The 18,338-nt window shown below is 45.6% G+C and overlaps 1 non-coding gene across 1 annotated transcript; it reads left to right on the forward strand.

Annotated features, from left to right (window-relative positions):
• The first annotated feature begins 15,926 nt into the window (after positions 1-15,926).
• Trnar-ucu (transfer RNA arginine (anticodon UCU)) lies at positions 15,927-16,001 on the forward strand. The gene has a single exon. It is a non-coding gene; the product is annotated as a tRNA-Arg (tRNA).
• The last annotated feature ends 2,337 nt before the right edge of the window (positions 16,002-18,338 follow it).

Consider the following 18,338-nt stretch of genomic DNA (forward strand, 5'->3'; position numbering starts at 1 on the left):
ATGTGTCGGTGCCACAGCGTTGTACATGTTCTGACAGATGACGTGCTGCCTGCCACCGAAGACTAGTGCAAGAACCAATATTGCGCATTTCAACACGAAATGATGATTATTCGTAGTGTTTTTGCAGGGAAGATTTATGAAAAATAGGTCTCAGTTTTGAATCATTATGTTTTCTCTTACAACCCAAATGAAAATTGATACCATTTAACAGCTCTATCCTACATTCTAAAGCCTTACATGGTTAGTAGTTGTCTTTACTGCTGTTTTTAAGAATACCCCTCTTTCTTTAAAGACAGAATAGAAAAAAAAGGCGAACTGATTTGGGTGATATGTTGTTACCTGATAACCTCATAAAAAGAAATTTACTTTCAGTTACATTTGAAATCGAAGCGAAAATTGTGTAGTTAATATTACTTGCTTTTCTGATAAATGTATATGTTGAGAGTGTCGATAATTTCGGTTGGATTTGAATTTAATTACCCTGAAATGGGGTAATTATCATTCGAGGTTAAAAGCACAGAATGAATACGTTTCAGAAGTATTATTTTCCTTGAGTTTTTCAAGTGAATACTCAAAACAAAGTCCTTCCTTTCACCTTATTGCAGATGAAACTAAAGGGAAGTGCAACTATGGTGATGTATTGCCCAGAAAGAGTTTACTTCCTGATTCACTGTTCGCCTTGATATAATAAAAGCTAAGCGATATGTAACTTGGAATCCATCCGTGACGCTACGTTTTATACTTTCACGAAGAGAACTGATGGTTACCTTCAGTTCATTTTTTATGTTCCAGGACGAAAACATGTTTACTGCGTCCCCAGTATCTCAGCTTCGGCTGTCCCGGTGGGCAACGAACCTTATATATCGGAAAACAGAAGCTTCTTTGGAGACCAAGTCAATTCGAGAGCAACAGATCAATAGCATTAGAGCTCAGAAAATAAATTGCAGCGTGAGAGGTGCTCATAAAACGCAGTAGAGTGGCATTCCATCCCTCGAATGGATACGTTAATTAACGACCAAAAAAGAAAACAGTGTCAGATTCTGCTTTATTTATTATGAGAACAGAATGCGAGTGTAACTCATATGTAAACAAAGACAAAACACTCGCATACGAAAATTGTCTCTACAACATCCTTAATACTGTCTCCAAGTAAGGCCTGAAAAATTTACACGGCACAGGAGAAGACGTACAGAATTATCACAAGGTCCCATTATCTGCCTATCGCACGTCCAGATATACATAGATAGTTGCACTCCATTAATGTGGAGTCATGGCAGAGGACCACTTTGAGGCAGTGTGACTATTCTGTATTAATTATTCGAGAGTGTCTGTCAGTACACCATCGTTTTCATAACAGAGTGTAGTTCTTCTCCATGTACGATGTGAAATTCTCTTTATTACTGGCGTGACGGCAGTAAATGCACATCGAACAGCAACCTTAAGATCATCAGCTTTCTCGTAACGAGTGGCAGCATCCTTCTGTTTAATTAACCTCCATAATGCATTGTCGCAAGTTGAGAAATCAGGAATTAGGAATGGCCGCTCCAAAGGTGCAGCAAATGGACGGAACGACGTCCGATCCATTGGTCAGGAATGCCTCACTGAGATATTCTGTGACGGCAATTGCATACTGGGCTGGTACTACATCCTGCTGGAACAATAAATCACCCAGCAGTCTCCGATTTTGCAGATGTGGAATAAACCAATCACGTAACATGGTAAGATATGCAATTCGATTCACAGGATCGTCAAAGCAATGTGGACCTACCGGGTGGGTTGCAGACCTTGAAGCCCAGATCATACCAGTGAATTGTGTTCAAGTACTTCTAAGAATTTAGTTTTTCTTTACTCCAGAAATAAATGTTTCTCACTTTTGCAGTGCGATATATTGCAAACTCGTCCGAGAAAAACACTTTCCCTCCTGAAAGACATCGAGCATTCGCCCACAATCCTGATGGCGTTTTTCCATTCCGTTAGTTCGTTTACAAACGAAGATTTAAATGCCTTCAACTTCAACTCCTTCTTAATATGTTTTTTGTATGCCGAGCATGGAACTCCCAATTCCTGTGACCGCTTACGGTTGACGTTTTGGGTGAACGTTCGACAGACGCCTGCAACCCCTACATGAGTCGTGCTGGTGGTCGTCCTGAGTGGGGCTTCTCTTTTATGTAACCAGTGGCTAAGAGCTTTTTCTCCCACCGTAAAATTATTGATTTTGGTGGGGAACGTCTCTGAAACGTACTGTATGGGGCTATAACACCCCAGTCTTAGACGGAAGAGATGTCAGCGAAATGTCGGTTTTATTATTTGTACCGTTGTTATAAACTTCAGTTTTTCTGTCTCTTTCTGCCTGCTTGTGTGTGTGTGTGTGTGTGTGTGTGTGTGTGTGTGTGTGTGTGTGTATCTCCATGTGCGCGCGTGCTAGTGCTTCAAGTTGTAGACGCTGATAGATAGTTTAAGCTCTCTTAACTGGTTATCTTTGCTATCATACCTGTACACTGGTGCCGTGCCCTGTAAAATATATATTTAGATAGCTTACGTGAATGCAGTGGTGTAACGTCCTCGACAACAGCCGCTTCATTTCTATAAACTTCTTAGGCATTTGTTACACCAGGGGATGTTTAAGTTTCAGTATTGGTTAAAAACAGTCTTGGTTGCAATTTTAGTTTTTTTATTTTTCAACGACGCGTTTCGCCTTATTTAGGCATCTTCAGGTTATCTACATAGCAAACAGAGAACAAATACATCTATTTAAGAATCGCGATCACGTTGTGCAGACTTGTATAACCTATAAGCATTTATAAACAGATCAAATATTGAAAGAACAAATACCTTAATTTGGTTTTTCTTAGAAGAATCCTTTAGTCAGTGTAGCCAAAGGGCATCGTCGAATATATCAGGCCAACATCGCCTTCGTTAAACTCAGTAAAAACTAAAAATACAAAATTGTAAAATCATTACCTTTTCTAGATGGACGCGAGAGGCACCAACATCTGCATAACGCGTTCCCGTTCACAGGAGCGAGTAACAGAGTAAGAAGGGGGCACAAGTAGTAAGCATAATGCACCACAGCGCCGTGTGCTAGTACTGAAGGCTGATACAGAATCACCTCAATAGATGGCGCTGCGACGCAGCAGTGATATGAATGAGAGATCGTAAACTGGGAATACATACCAACTAAAACTTTATAAATGTAATGCACATAAAAGATGGAATTACTAGGAGCAACACCTATGCAATAACTTATCCTAAAATTTTGACGAAGTAAAATATAAATGAAGGCGGTAAATTTAAAATGAGAAAACAAGGTGTATAATATAACACACAGATGCAGTACATAGACAGATTTTTCGCATCATATATCAGTAGAACGAGAACATCAGAAACACAGGACCGTAATTTCAGATAAAGAGGCCGCCCATGTAACACTCAATACTGCGTCATTCGGAGCTAGAACTTCTAGCAAGAAAACTTTTTTTTCAAAAACACAAGTAAAATTATTAGGCTTAAAAATACATACCAACGTGGAAGACGGACGTTATGCGGGTAAACTCTTCCCCCCCCCCCTTTTTTTTATTGCTACATTGAAATGTGTAAAATGCGTCATATGTTTCATATCTAGACTCTGTTTAGTAGTAGATAGCAGTATTAAATACATTCGTGAAATGTTATTAGAAAATTCCTGTCGGCGTTTATTAGCGAAGAGAGGCGGTGAAACGCGAGCCAATACATAACTTACTCATCTCGTACAGCACGAGATAAACGAATACATCCAGCAGATGGATGATAGTCAACAGTGGTCTCATGACATAATTCAATAACGCACTGCAGAAATACGTGTACGTTGCCACATATCTAGTGGTCAGAAACTCAACTTCGTCGCCTATCGAGATTCACGTGAAGTTTCTTTTACGTCCCCTCTTTCAGTAGCGGACTAGCGGCCTCTGTCATGACATGTGTTCTAGATTCTCCTATTCCTGATTTGTTGCTATGCTGTATGTTTCAGGTAATTACAAATAGAATGATTATGGCAGGATAAATTATGTTCTCTGGTTACTAGAGTATGTAAAGACTAAAAGAATACAATTTCTTAATCTGAGCCGAAAGCACCAAACGTTGTAGATAGATAGCAGAAGCGTCACTTACTGCTCTTTTATCCATTTACTTTTTACTGCAAATGCATTTACAAAAATCGTCAAAATAATCTTAATTGGTTTTAAACCAATGAAAATTCTTCAAGGCCGCATTAGCCCCAGAGAAAGGGCTGGTTCCGCTGCGGCCTTTATGCCACCCCCTAGGCCTTTTCGTGCCGATTCTGAGCAGCGGTGTGTCTGGGATGTTGTTCTCGGTCACTCATAAGAAAACCTCTTGATTTCAAAGCTGGGCGTCGCGGTTCTAATGTACGTGAGAGGGTCTGAGACGACCGTCCCGTCGCGTGACACGTCCACGGTGGCGCTGGTCAGAACTGTGGTGAAGTTCGGTGCCGATGTGACGTCATCTTCCAGGTCACGTGGGGTTCTGAGCTGCGGCCTTTTTTCTGCATGTGGCCAAACCTTGAGGTCTGAAACGTCTTTGAGCACGAGTGTGACGTCGCAGGGCGCCACACTTTTGCACCATTACAGAGGAAAGTCGCACTCACCTTACAGTCAAATATAAAAGATATACGTGCAAGTGGAACACAATTACCATGTTTCGAAAAAGTTATCACTTAATTCTGTTGCGCAATGTACACTACTGGCCATTAAAATTGCTACACCAAGAAGAAATGCAGATGATAAACGGATATTCATTGGACAAATATACACTCCTGGAAATGGAAAAAAGAACACATTGACACCGGTGTGTCAGACCCACCATACTTGCTCCGGACACTGCGAGAGGGCTGTACAAGCAATGATCACACGCACGGCACAGCGGACACACCAGGAACCGCGGTGTTGGCCGTCGAATGGCGCTAGCTGCGCAGCATTTGTGCACCGCCGCCGTCAGTGTCAGCCAGTTTGCCGTGGCATACGGAGCTCCATCGCAGTCTTTAACACTGGTAGCATGCCGCGACAGCGTGGACGTGAACCGTATGTGCAGTTGACGGACTTTGAGCGAGGGCGTATAGTGGGCATGCGGGAGGCCGGGTGGACGTACCGCCGAATTGCTCAACACGTGGGGCGTGAGGTCTCCACAGTACATCGATGTTGTCGCCAGTGGTCGGCGGAAGGTGCACGTGCCCGAAGACCTGGGACCGGACCGCAGCGACGCACGGATGCACGCCAAGACCGTAGGATCCTACGCAGTGCCGTAGGGGACCGCACCGCCACTTCCCAGCAAATTAGGGACACTGTTGCTCCTGGGGTATCGGCGAGGACCATTCGCAACCGTCTCCACGAAGCTGGGCTACGGTCCCGCACACCGTTAGGCCGTCTTCCGCTCACGCCCCAACATCGTGCAGCCCGCCTCCAGTGGTGTCGCGACAGGCGTGAATGGAGGGACGAATGGAGACGTGTCGTCTTCAGCGATGAGAGTCGCTTCTGCCTCGGTGCCAATGATGGTCGTATGCGTGTTTGGCGCCGTGCAGGTGAGCGCCACAATCAGGACTGCATACGACCGAGGCACACATGGCCAACACCCGGCATCGTGGTGTGGGGAGCGATCTCCTACACTGGCCGTACACCACTGGTGATCGTCGAGGGGACACTGAATAGTGCACGGTACATCCAAACCGTCATCGAACCCATCGTTCTACCATTCCTAGACCGGCAAGGGAACTTGCTGTTCCAACAGGACAATGCACGTCCGCATGTATCCCGTGCCACCCAACGTGCTCTAGAAGGTGTAAGTCAACTACCCTGGCCAGCAAGATCTCCGGATCTGTCCCCCATTGAGCATGTTTGGGACTGGATGAAGCGTCGTCTCACGCGGTCTGCACGTCCAGCACGAACGCTGGTCCAACTGAGGCGCCAGGTGAAAATGGCATGGCAAGCCGTTCCACAGGACTACATCCAGCATCTCTACGATCGTCTCCATGGGAGAATAGCAGCCTGCATTGCTGCGAAAGGTGGATATACACTGTACTAGTGCCGACATTGTGCATGCTCTGTTGCCTGTGTCTATGTGCCTGTGGTTCTGTCAGTGTGATCATGTGATGTATCTGACCCCAGGAATGTGTCAATAAAGTTTCCCCTTACTGGCACAATGAATTCACGGTGTTCTTATTTCAATTTCCAGGAGTGTATTATACTACAACTGACATGTGATTACATTTTCATGCAATTTGGGTGCATAGAAATCAGTACCCAGAACAACCACCTCTGGCCGTAATAACGGCCTTGCTACGCCTGGGCATTGAGTCAAACAGAGCTTGGATGGCGTGTACAGGTACAGCTGCCCATGCAGCTTCAACACGATACCACAGGTCATCAAGAGTAGTGACTGGCGTATTGTGACGAGTCAGTTGCTCGGTCACCATTGACCAGACGTTTTCAATTGGTGAGAGATCTGGAGAATGTGCTGGCCAGGGCAGCAGTCGAACATTTTCTGTATCCAGAAAGGCCCGTACAGTACTTGCAACATGCGGTCGTCCATTATCCTGCTGAAATGTAGGGTTTTACATGGATCGAATGAAGGGTAGAGCCACGGGTGGTAACACATCGGAAATGTAACGTCCACTGTTCAAAGTGCAGTCAGTGCGAACAAGAGGTGACCGAGACGTGTAACCAATAGTACCCCACACCATCACGCCGAGTGATACGCCAGTATGGCGAAGACGAATACACGCTTCCAATGTGCGTTCACCGCAGATGTCGCCAAACACGGATGCGACCATCATGATGCTGTAAACACAACCTGGATTCATCCGAAAAAATTACGTTCTGCCATTCGTGCACCCAGGTTAGTCGGTGAGTACACCATCGCAGGCGCTCCTGTCTGTGATGCTGCTGCAGACGTCATCGAACTGTTCGTGCAGATGGTTGTTGTCTTGCAAACGTCCCCATCTTTTGACTCAGGGATCGAGACGTGGATGCACGGTCCGTTACAGCCACGCGGATAAGATGCCTGTCATCTCGACTGCTAGTGATACGAGGCCGTTGGGATCCTGCACGGCGTTCCGTATTACCCTCCTGAACCCACCGATTCCATATTCTGCTAACAGCCATTGGATCTCGACCAACATGAGCAGCAATGTCGCGAAACGATAAACCGCAATCGCGATAGGCTACAATCCGACCTTTATGTAAGTCGGAAACGTGATGGTACGCATTTCTCCTCATTACACGAGGCATCACAACAACGTTTCACCAGGCAACGCCGGTCAACTGCTGTTTGTGTATGAGAAATTGGTTGGAAACTTTCCTCATGCCAGCACGTTGTAGGTGTCGCCACCGGTGCCAACCTTATGCGAATGTTCTGAAAAGCTAATCATTTGCATATCACAGCATCTTCTTTCTGTCGGTTAAATTTCGCGTCTGTAGCACGTCATCTTCGTGGTGTAGCTATTTTAATGGCCAGTAGTGTACATTGACGTGACGAAAGGCATGGAATACGCACTTACGCAGATGGCGGTTTTATCGCTTATACAACGTATAATAGGGCGGTGCATTGGCGGAGCTGTCACTAAGATGATCCATGTAAAAAGGCTTCCGATGTGATCATGGCCGCACGAAGAGAACCAACAGACACTGAACATGGAATGGTAGTTGGAGGTAGACGTGTGAGACATACCATTACCGAAATCGTTAGGGAATTCGGTAATCTGAGATGTGTCAAGAGTGTGCCGAGAATACGAAATTTCAGGCAATACGTCTCACCACGGATAACGCACTGACGGCCGGCCGATGTGGCCGAGCGATTCTAGGCGCTTCGTTCTGGAACCGCGAGACCGCTACCGTCGCCGGTTCGAATGCTGCCTCGGGCATGGATGTGTGTGATGTCCTTAGTTCTAGGAGACTTATGACCTCAGTCCCACAGTGCTCAGAGCCATTTGGACCATTTGATAACGTACTGACTGAGGGCCTTCTCTTAACGACAGAGAACATTGACATTTACGGAGAATTGTCAGTGGTAACAGGCAAGCAACACTACGCGAAATAACCTCAGAAATCAATGTTAGACGTGCGACGAACGTATCCGTCAGGACAGTGGGGTGAAATCTGGTTTTAATGGGCTATGGTAGCAGTCAACCAACGCGAGTGTCTTTGCTAACAGAACGACGTCGCCTGTATCCCCTCTCCTGGGCTCGTGACTACATCGGTTGGGCCCTGAACGACTGGAGAACAGTGTCCTGATCAGCTGAGTCCCGACTGCAGTTGGTAAGAAGTGATGGTAGAGTTTTGAGTGTGGCGCAGACCACACAATGGTGTGGCCCGAAGTTGTCATCAAGGCACTGTGCAACTGGTGGTGGTTGCTTAATAATGTGGGCTGTCTTTACAATGGACTGGGTCATCTGGTCGAACTGAACCGATAAGTGACTGGAGGTGGTTATGTGCGCCTACCTGGAGACTATTTGCGGCCTTTCATGGACTTCATGTTCCCAAATAACGAAGGAATTTTTATGGATGACAATGAGCAATGTCAGCGAGTCTCAATTGTTCGCGATTGGTTTGAAGAACATTCTGGACAGTTCTAGCGAATGATGTGGTCACCCAGGCCGACCGATATGAATTTCGTGGAACATTTATGGGACATAATCGAGAGGTCTGTTCGAGCACAAAATCCCTCACCGACAACGCTTTGGCAGTTATGGAGGGTATAGAGAGAGCATTGCTCAGTATTTCTGTTGGGTCTATGTCACGTCGAATTGCTGCACTACGTCTGGCAAATGGAGGCATCCCATGACTTTTGTCACCTCAGTGTATATCGAGGGTGTGGAGCTGTGGACAAACCAAAAACAGCTAGAACAGCTAGAACAGCACCGCAGTGCTGGACACGCTAGCGTCTCGTGTGCGGTTTGCTTTGCAGATGCACTGCACTTTCTTTCGCGGCTAGCAAGGCGTTCGGTACAGTTCCCCACAGTCGTTTAATGAACAGAGTAAGAGCATATGGACTATCAGACCAATTGTGTGACTGTATTGAAGAGTTCCTAGATAGCAGAACGCAGCATGTCATTCTCAATGGAGAGAAGTCTTCCGAAGTAAGGGTGATTTCAGGTGTGCCGCAGGGGAGTGTCGTAGGACCGTTGCTATTCACAATATACATAAATGACCTTGTGGATAACATCGGAAGTTCACCGAGACTTTTTGCGGATGATGCTGTGGTATATCGCGAGGTTGTAACAATGGAAAATTGTATTGAAATGCAAGAGGATCTCCAACGTATTGACGCATGGTGCAGCTAATGGCAATTGAATCTCAATGTAGACAAGTGTAATGTGCTGCGAATACATAGAAAGAAAGATCCTTTATCATTTAGCTACAATATAGCAGGTTAGCAACTGGAAGCAGTTAATTCAATAAATTAACTAGGAGTAGGTTTAGGGGTGATTTAAAATGGAATGATCATATAAAGTTGATCGTCGGTAAAGCAGATGCCAGACTGTGATTCATTGGAAGAATCCTAAGGAAATGCAAACCGAAAACAAAGGAAGTAGTTTACAGTACACTTGTTCGCCCATTGGTTGAATATTGCTCACCAGTGTGGGATCCGTACCAGATAGGGTTGATAGAAGAGATAGAGAAGATCGAACGGAGAGCAGCGCACTTCGTTACAGGATCATTTAGTAATCGCGAAAGCGTTACGGAGATGATAGATAAACTCCAGTGGAGCTCAGTAGCTCGGTACGAGCTTTTGTTGAAGTTTCGAGAACATACCTTCACCGAGGAGTCAAGCAGTACATTGCTCCCTCCTACGTGTACCTCGCGAAGAGACCATGAGGATAAAATCAGAGAGATTAGAGCCCACACAGAGGCATACCGACAATCTTTCTTTCCACGAACAATACGAGATTGGAATAGAAGGGAGAACCGATAGAGGTACTCAAAGTACCCTCCACCACACACCTTCAGGTGGCTTGCGGAGTATGGATGTAGATGTAGAGACCTGTGACGTGACAGCCGTTACATTTGTCGAGACGCTGGATGACGAGTGATGGATGTATCAGAGAGACCCCCGTCTGAGCGGTGCGCGTGCTGGGCGCTAGAGGCAGTGCATGCGGCTGGAAGTCGCTGAGTGTCGTGAGCGGCAGATTCTATTGCGGCGTGGCAGCGCGCCACGTGCGGTCGCGTGTAGCTGGAACGCCGCGCCGTTCCGCTGCCAGCCACGGAGCGCGCTTGGCAGTCGGCTCGCATAAATTGCCGCGTCCAGCGTGGCGCTCGCCCCCTCATATCTGGCTGGCGTGCTGCACCGCGCCGGCACCCCGGCGTCGTTAAAAGTTAGTGCAGCGCAGCGCCGTGTGGAGCTGTGTGGTGTGGTATGGGGGCGTCACGTTTGGAGCCATTACACGGTCGCTGCGCGCCCTCGAGTGCCTATAACCGGCCTATCTGTCGCGCCGAGCCGCCGCTGCGCAGCTCACACGACCGGCCACGAAGTAAGGCTCGCGCATTCTGCGGCCACGAGGAGCCTTGCGGAATCTGGGGTCCCACTGTTTCAAACCGAGCTGAACAGGCGCTATAACGTATAAAGTTTTTTCGGTGCATACAGTAATATGGACTTGAATGTTTCTTTTTATTATATGAAATGGAAATGAAGTCCCATGCTTCTTTACAGAGCGTAGGGGAACGATGCGGGAGACCCGCACCGCCTTACTAGGCAAGGTCCTAATGGAGGTGGTTTGCCGTTGCCTTCCTCCGACCGTAATGGGGATGAATGATGATGATAAAGACGACACAACAACACCCAGTCATCTCGAGGCAGGAAAAATCCCTGACCCCGCCGGGAACCGAACCCGGGACCCCGTGCTCGGGAAGTGAGAACGCTACCGCGAGACCATACCGGTGCTATTATTGTAATGTTGTCATTGGTGCAGAGTTTTATATGCTATTTGTCTGTTCTGAGTTTATCATTTTTTTGATGGCTGTGCTGTAAACTATGTATATTCATCTTCCTATGTAATGTTATATGTTTTCATTACTTTTATAGACGTTCTGCGTCATGGTTCTTTTTCATCTTTGCCGTTACGTTTTTTGTAGCATATGAGTTTTAATGACATACACTATGTGATCAAAAGTATTCCGACACAAGGCTAAATTACTTACAAGTTCGTGGCGCCCTCCATTGGTAATGCTGGAATTCAATATGTTGTTGGCAGCCCTTAGCCTTGATGACAGCTTCCACTCTCGCAGGCATACGATCGATCAGGTGTTGGAAGGTTTCTTGGGGAATGGTAGCCCATTCTTGATGGAGTGCTGCACTGAGCAGAGCTATCGATGTCGGTCAGTGAGGTCTGGCACGAAGTCGGCGTTCCAAAACATCTCAAAGGTGTTCTGTAAGATTCAGGTCAGAACTCGGTGCAGGCCAGTTCATTACAGGGATGTAATTGTCGTGTAACCACTCCGCCAGAGGCCGTGCATTATGAACAGGTGCTCGATCTCGTTGAAAGATGCAATAGCCATCCCAGAATTTCTCTTCAACAGTGGGAAGCAAGAAGGTACTTAAAACATCAATGTAGGCCTGTGCTGTGATACCGTCAAGCAAAAACAACATGGGGTGCTAACCCAATCCATGAAAAACACGATCACACCGTAACACCACCGCTTCCGAATTTGGCTGTTGGCACTACATACACTGGCAGATGTTCACCGGGCATTCGCCTTACCCACACCCTGCCATCGGATCGCCACATCGTTGCTGTGATTCGTCACTGCACACAGTGTTTTTCACTGTTCAATCGTCCAATGTTTACACTCCTTACGCCAAGCGAGGCATCGTTTGGCATTTACCGGCGTGATGTGTGGTTCATGAACAGCCGCTCGACCAGGAAATCCAAGTTCTCTCACTTCCCGCCTAACTGTAATACTACTTGGACTGGATCCTGATGCAGTTTGGAATTCCTGTGCGATGGTCTGGACAGATGTTTCTGCCTATTACACATTACGACCCTCTTCAACTGTCGGCGGTCTGCGTCAGTCAACAGACGAAAGTCGGCCTGTACGCTTTTGTACTGTACGTGTCCCTTCAGTTTCCACTTCACTATCACATCGGAAACAGTGGACCTAGAAATGTTTAGGAGTGTGTAAATCTCGCGTACAGACGCATGACACAAGTGATACCCAATCACCTGACCACGTTCGAAGTCGTGAGTTCCGCGGAGCGCCCCATTCTGCTCTCTCACGACGCATAATGACTACTGAGGTCGCTGATATGGAGTACCTGGCAGTAGGTGGCAACACAATGCACCTAATATGAAAATCGTATGTTTTTGGGGGTGTACGGATACTTTTGATCACATATTGTAATTCTCCCGATTTAGTATGACTGGTTGAAACTGACATCCTTTTCAAATTACATTTCAGTTACCGCGCTTATCTATCATTGTTCCCTTTATTGTCTTTACTATCCTGCTCTCGTCTTGTTCTTGCTTTGTAACTCTGGAATTCCTTCATACATGATGTGACACGTAGTAACAGTTTCGAGTGTCAGCTGATATTCAGTCTTCACAACTGTGGGTGCTACTATTGAAGAGTTTTATGACGTTGTTTAGCGACAGCCTTAATCGATTTTTGACATTTCTGACCTGGCGAACGTTACTTCACACTCACCAGAGTTTTTAGCACACTGTAGGACGCACTTGCGACCAGCTCGTGTACGTTTGGGTTCGCGCACTCAGGTTCGATTTTTGGTCTACCATTCTTCATATAACGTTTGTCAAGGATTGTCAAAATGCATCACGTTATGCGTTCCATGAGTCCCACAGGTAATTCCTCATCAACATTGGTCAACAGTGGTTAACTAAATTCTATTATTGATTTTTATGTTTTGGGAATTTCTAATTATGCATTAGCTTTTCTTTTCTTTCGGAACAGGCTCGTTCAGTTCATCAGTTGAGTGATTGCAAATCTCGTCTTATAATACTTCACAAATTCTTTTACATTTTGTTGTCGTCTACGCCTTTCTTAGACAGTATGCTGTTATACATATGGTTGTTCATTTTTGTGTCTGCCATATTTGTTAAGAGTTTACCGCATAGTGTTCCATATTTGGTCCCCACTTTTGATACATTAGCAATGGGCAGTCAGATATAATGGTACCACACCGCCCTAGTACTGCTGCACTTGCATTGACTGTGACGTTATTTAACCCATTTTATGTAAGATGATTTTTATTAAATGAGGATTACATACAAAAGGGCGGCTCTTGCGCAAATATTTACTTTAGTTTTCTCACTATTTAAGAGCTTTTTGTTGATGATGTGTAGATAAAATAGTGCAGATGACACCTGGGACTCCATCATTCACAATTATTTACAAACTTTTTATATCAACCAGGGGCTTTAAATGAGGCTGTTAGTTTTGTCTCTTTTTATGCCAACATCGTATTTATGTATGTTGTTATGCATCTATAATTTTCTTGCTGCTGATCAGCACTATGTGGGTTTCTTACTGCCGTTTTCCGTACCTCACACGTTTCCTACTTCTCTTTAGATATCATGTTTGCTGCGTATCCTACATATATAAAAATCTCGTGTCACGATGTACGTCCGAGATAAACCGTCTCAAGTCAGTGGACATTCCGCTGCAGAGTGAAAATTCATTCCGCATGAAAAATGCTTTTTCGAAGGTCAGATGCACACCGTAGCTTACTATGACTCACTTGAAATTCCGTTACCGCCAAGAGATAATCTGATTCTATTTGATAAGACTCAAGGTACTGGCAGCCATAAGCAGATAATATGAGAGGCTGTGAAGCCATAGAGATTACTAAACATACCAATAATTTTAATCGGAAGAAGTAGGCTGTGAAATTAAATGCTATCTGTATGCCGGAGCTGAAGAAGATGAAAAAAAGGTTTCCACCATGGGATGATAGAAATAGCGAACGACAGGTAGCGACAACCGGCAATTGCGCTCGAGTTTTCAAATCATGTGGCTTCACGCCTCTGCGTGGGAGCACGCGGAAATGGAATTTAGTAGCGAGCAAGAGTGTGCATCGGACCGTGGAAAAGGCCGCAACCACTCTGGAAGACGTCCTGAGCAGACGGGCACGAAACGACGGGTTTCAACATGATTTTTTTCGACCAAGGCATAACAACCTTGAATAATTTAACAAGAATAACATAACGGTGCAACGAGCATGACAGTTGGGTACATGGAGACTGGAAAACATTTGTTGGTCTGATTTCTCAACTCTTTATTTAGTGTGCTGGGATGCGTATAACTGACGTCAATCACATAAACCTGTGTATTATTCGTTAGTTTTTTTCTGTATTAAAGAACTGTGGTGACTGTTACGTGGCATAATACAAGGTTACATTTTTAAAAAAAGTCGTCTGATTTGCCTGAAGTAGAACGCGTGAAAGGTTTAGCGCAAACATATCACCTTGTAAACTGATTTATTTTCAGACTGTGACTGTACATTTCCATACGACAACGGATCTGATCGTACTACATGCCTTCAATAGGAAATGACTGGGAAAACTCAATGCGAACACACTCATTCTTACTGGCTACCAATTTCGTTAGATTACAGTCCAATGAATTACCTGTGGGACGTCATGTTTTGACCCCTCTCTGTATTTAAATTTCCACAGCTTCTACTGGCATTCAAAAACGAATTGCATCCAACAGAACTAAAGAACTACTACCAGCATCTAGTTAGAACAGTACTCTGGTATAGGGTAAACACAAATACGTCCTTTAATGCGGTAAACTGAACCTATACTAAAGTCGACGTTCAGGTCCAGAGAACCGCATGATGCCGGTCGGCCGCCGAATCATTCTCAGAATTATAGAGCCATACGGATGCGGTGTGAGGTGGAATGGGTTTTGCGCACCGCTCTCCAGCCCGTTGTCGGTTGTCCAGACTTCGGCGTCACTGCCTGGTATCGAGCGAAGTGTTGCAGTGGTCTTAGTACACTGGACTCTCATGCCAGAGAACGACGGCTCAGATCCCCGTCCTCACATACACATTTAGAGTTTGCGTGATTTCTCTAAATGGTTCCCGGCAAATACTGGCCTGGTTTATTTGATAAGGGGACTACTGATTTCGTTCCCATCCTTTCGTAATCCGAACTTGTGTGCTCCGTCTCTAGTGACATCGTTGCAGACGAGACGTTAAACTCTGACATTTAGGTAACCCCTCAGTTAGCTTCACGAGGCTGAGGAGGCCACGTTCCAGCTCTCGCACCAAGTGAAAGTCCCTGGCAGTAGCGGGATTTCAACCCGGCTCCTCCACATGGCTGTCAAACGCGCTGACCACTCAGTGTTACGGAAGTGAACTTTAGGTAAACAGACACAAAAAATTTGTGATGCACTGTATTGTCACTCACTTTTATCTCATCCGTGGCTTTACGTGGTCGATCGTAGAAGCCACTTGACGGAATCTGATAATCCTAGCTTTCCTATTGGTGGCCTCAGGATAGCAATCATCAGTAACTTCAACCCTACTTGCTCGCTGTTTGCATAGCTTGAATCACTCATAGCTCAGTAGGGCTAGTTCACATCACACCACTAAGGGACCACGTAACAAAACGTTACAAAAGTTAATATATACCCTGCTGAACTAGGAAAATGTAAATGACATCAATGAGATCTGGTTGCGGAGAAAGCACTTTCCTCAAATTTCGTACTACACTTTCTTTCTACTGTCGTAATTATAAAATGATGTGGTACGGTAGCATACCGAATACACTGAGGTTACAAAAGTCATAGGATACCTCCTAACATCGTGGCCGACCTCATCTTGCCCGACATGGTGCAGCAACTCGACGTGGAATGGACTCAACAACTCGTCGTCTCACGGGGAACGTGCAAGGGATAAGTCCCTGCAGTCGCACTATCCTCTGTGCCCGCGGTGGCTCAGATGGATAGAGCGTCTGCCATCTAAGCAGGAGATCACGGGTTCGAGTCCCGGTCGCGGCACTCATTTCCAACATGTTCCCAATGTCGTATATCAACGCCTGTTTGCAGCTAAAGTGTCAATTCAATGATCATTTCATTCTAGAGAAGCTGCGCGGTCATCAATGGTATCTGCTCTTTCGGGAACAGATACTACCTTGATATACAGGGTGAGTCACCTAACATTACCGCTGGATATATTTCGTAAACCACATCAAATACTGACGAATCGATTCCACAGACCGAACGTGAGGAGAGGGGCTAGTGTAATTGGTTAATACAAACCATAAAAAAAACTGCACGGAAGTATGTTTTTTAACACAAACCTATGTTTTTTAATGGAACCACGTTAGTATTGTTAGCACATCTGAACATATAAACAAATACGTAATCAGCGCAGTTTGTTGCATTGTAAAATGTTAATTACATCCGGAGATATTGTAACCTAAAGTTGACGCTTGAGTACCACTCCTCCGCTGTTCGATCGTGTGTATCGGAGAGCACCGAATTACGTAGGGATCCAAAGGGAACGGTCATGGACCTTACGTACAGAAGAGACTGGAACAGCACATTACGTCCACATGCTAACACCTTTTTATTGGTCTTTTTCACTGACGCACATGTACATTACCATGAGGGGTGAGGTACACGTACACACGTGGTTTCCGTTTTCAATTACGGAGTGGAATAGAGTGTGTCCCGACATGTCAGGACAATAGATGTTCAATGTGGTGGCCATCATTTGCTGCACACAATTGCAATCTCTGGCCTAGAGAATGTCGTACACCCCGCAGTACATCTGGTGTAATGTCGCCGCAGGCTGCCACAATACGTTGTTTCATATCCTCTGGGGTTGTAGGCACATCACGGTACACATTCTCCTTTAACGTACCCCACAGAAAGAAGTCCAGAGGTGTAAGATCAGGAGTAGGGGCTGGCCAATTTATGCGTCCTCCACGTCATGGTAATGTACATGTGCGTCAGTGAAAAAGACCAATAAAAAGGTGTTAGTATGTGGACGTAATGTGCTGTTCCAATCTCTTCTGTACGTAAGGTCCATCACCGTTCCCTTTGGATCCCTACGTAATTCGGTGCTCTCCGATACACACGATCGAACAGCGGAGGAGTGGTACTGAAGCGTCAACTTTAGGTTACAATATCTCCGGATGTAATTAACATTTTACAATGTAACAAACAGCACTGATTACGTATTTGTTTATATGTTCAGATGTGCTAACAAAACTAACGTGGTTCCATTTAAAAAAACGTAGGTTTGTGTTAAAAAACATACTTCCGTGTATTTTTTTATGGTTTGTATTAAACAATTACACTAGCCCCTCTCCTCACGTTTGGTCTGTGGAATCGGTTCGTCAGTATTTGATGTGGTTTACGAAATATATCCAGCGGTAACGTTAGGTGACTCACCCTGTATAGTTAAAATATGGCTACCTTGCCATTGACCTTCTTGTGCGAACGCACACGCTATGCCCCAACTCGTACGGGACTTGGTAGATTAATCTGCCACGAGTAATGACTGTGATGGGCAAACATCTATTAGGCGCACTACGAATGTAGTGGTGAGGACATGTTGAGAATGTGGGTCTCACGGGGTGCGTGCAAGGGTTAAGTCCCTGCAGGCACACTTTCCTCTGTGCCCTCGGTGGCTCAGATGTATAGAGCGTCTACCATGTAAGCAGGAGATCCCGGATTCGAGTCCCGGCCGGGGCACACATTTTCAACATGTCCCCAGTGATGTCTATCATCACCTGTTTCCAGCTAGGGTGTCGATTTAATTATCATTTAATCCTAGAGAAGCTGCACGGTCATCAATGGTATCTTTCGGGAACAGATACTACCTTCATATATCGTTGGAAGTCCCCTGCAGAAATGTTGAGCCATGCTGCCTCTATAGCCGTCCATAATATCGAATGTGTTGCCGGTACAAGATTTTGTGTACAAACATACCTCACGATTACGTGCCGTAAATGTTCGACGGGATTCATCGGCCGATCTGGGTGGCCAAACAACTTGCTTGAATCGTCCAGAATGTTCCTCAAACCAATTCTGAACAACTGTGGCCCGGTGACATGGCGCATTGTCGTCCATAAATATTCTGTCGTTGTTTGGCAGCATGACGTGTATCAATGCTACAAACGGTCTCTAAATGGCTGAACATCTAGAGGATCCAATCCATTATGGAGCCAACACCAACTTACACAGTGTCTTGTTGACAACCTGGGTCCTTGCCTTCGTGAGGTCTGCACCACACTCGAACCCTACCATCAGCTCTTACCAACCGAAATCGGGACTAATCCGACCAGGCTACGGCTTTCCAGTCATCTAGGGTCCAACCGATATGAT

The sequence above is a fragment of the Schistocerca cancellata genome, chromosome 5, assembly GCF_023864275.1.
Source record: "Schistocerca cancellata isolate TAMUIC-IGC-003103 chromosome 5, iqSchCanc2.1, whole genome shotgun sequence".
NCBI lineage: Eukaryota > Metazoa > Arthropoda > Insecta > Orthoptera > Acrididae > Schistocerca > Schistocerca cancellata.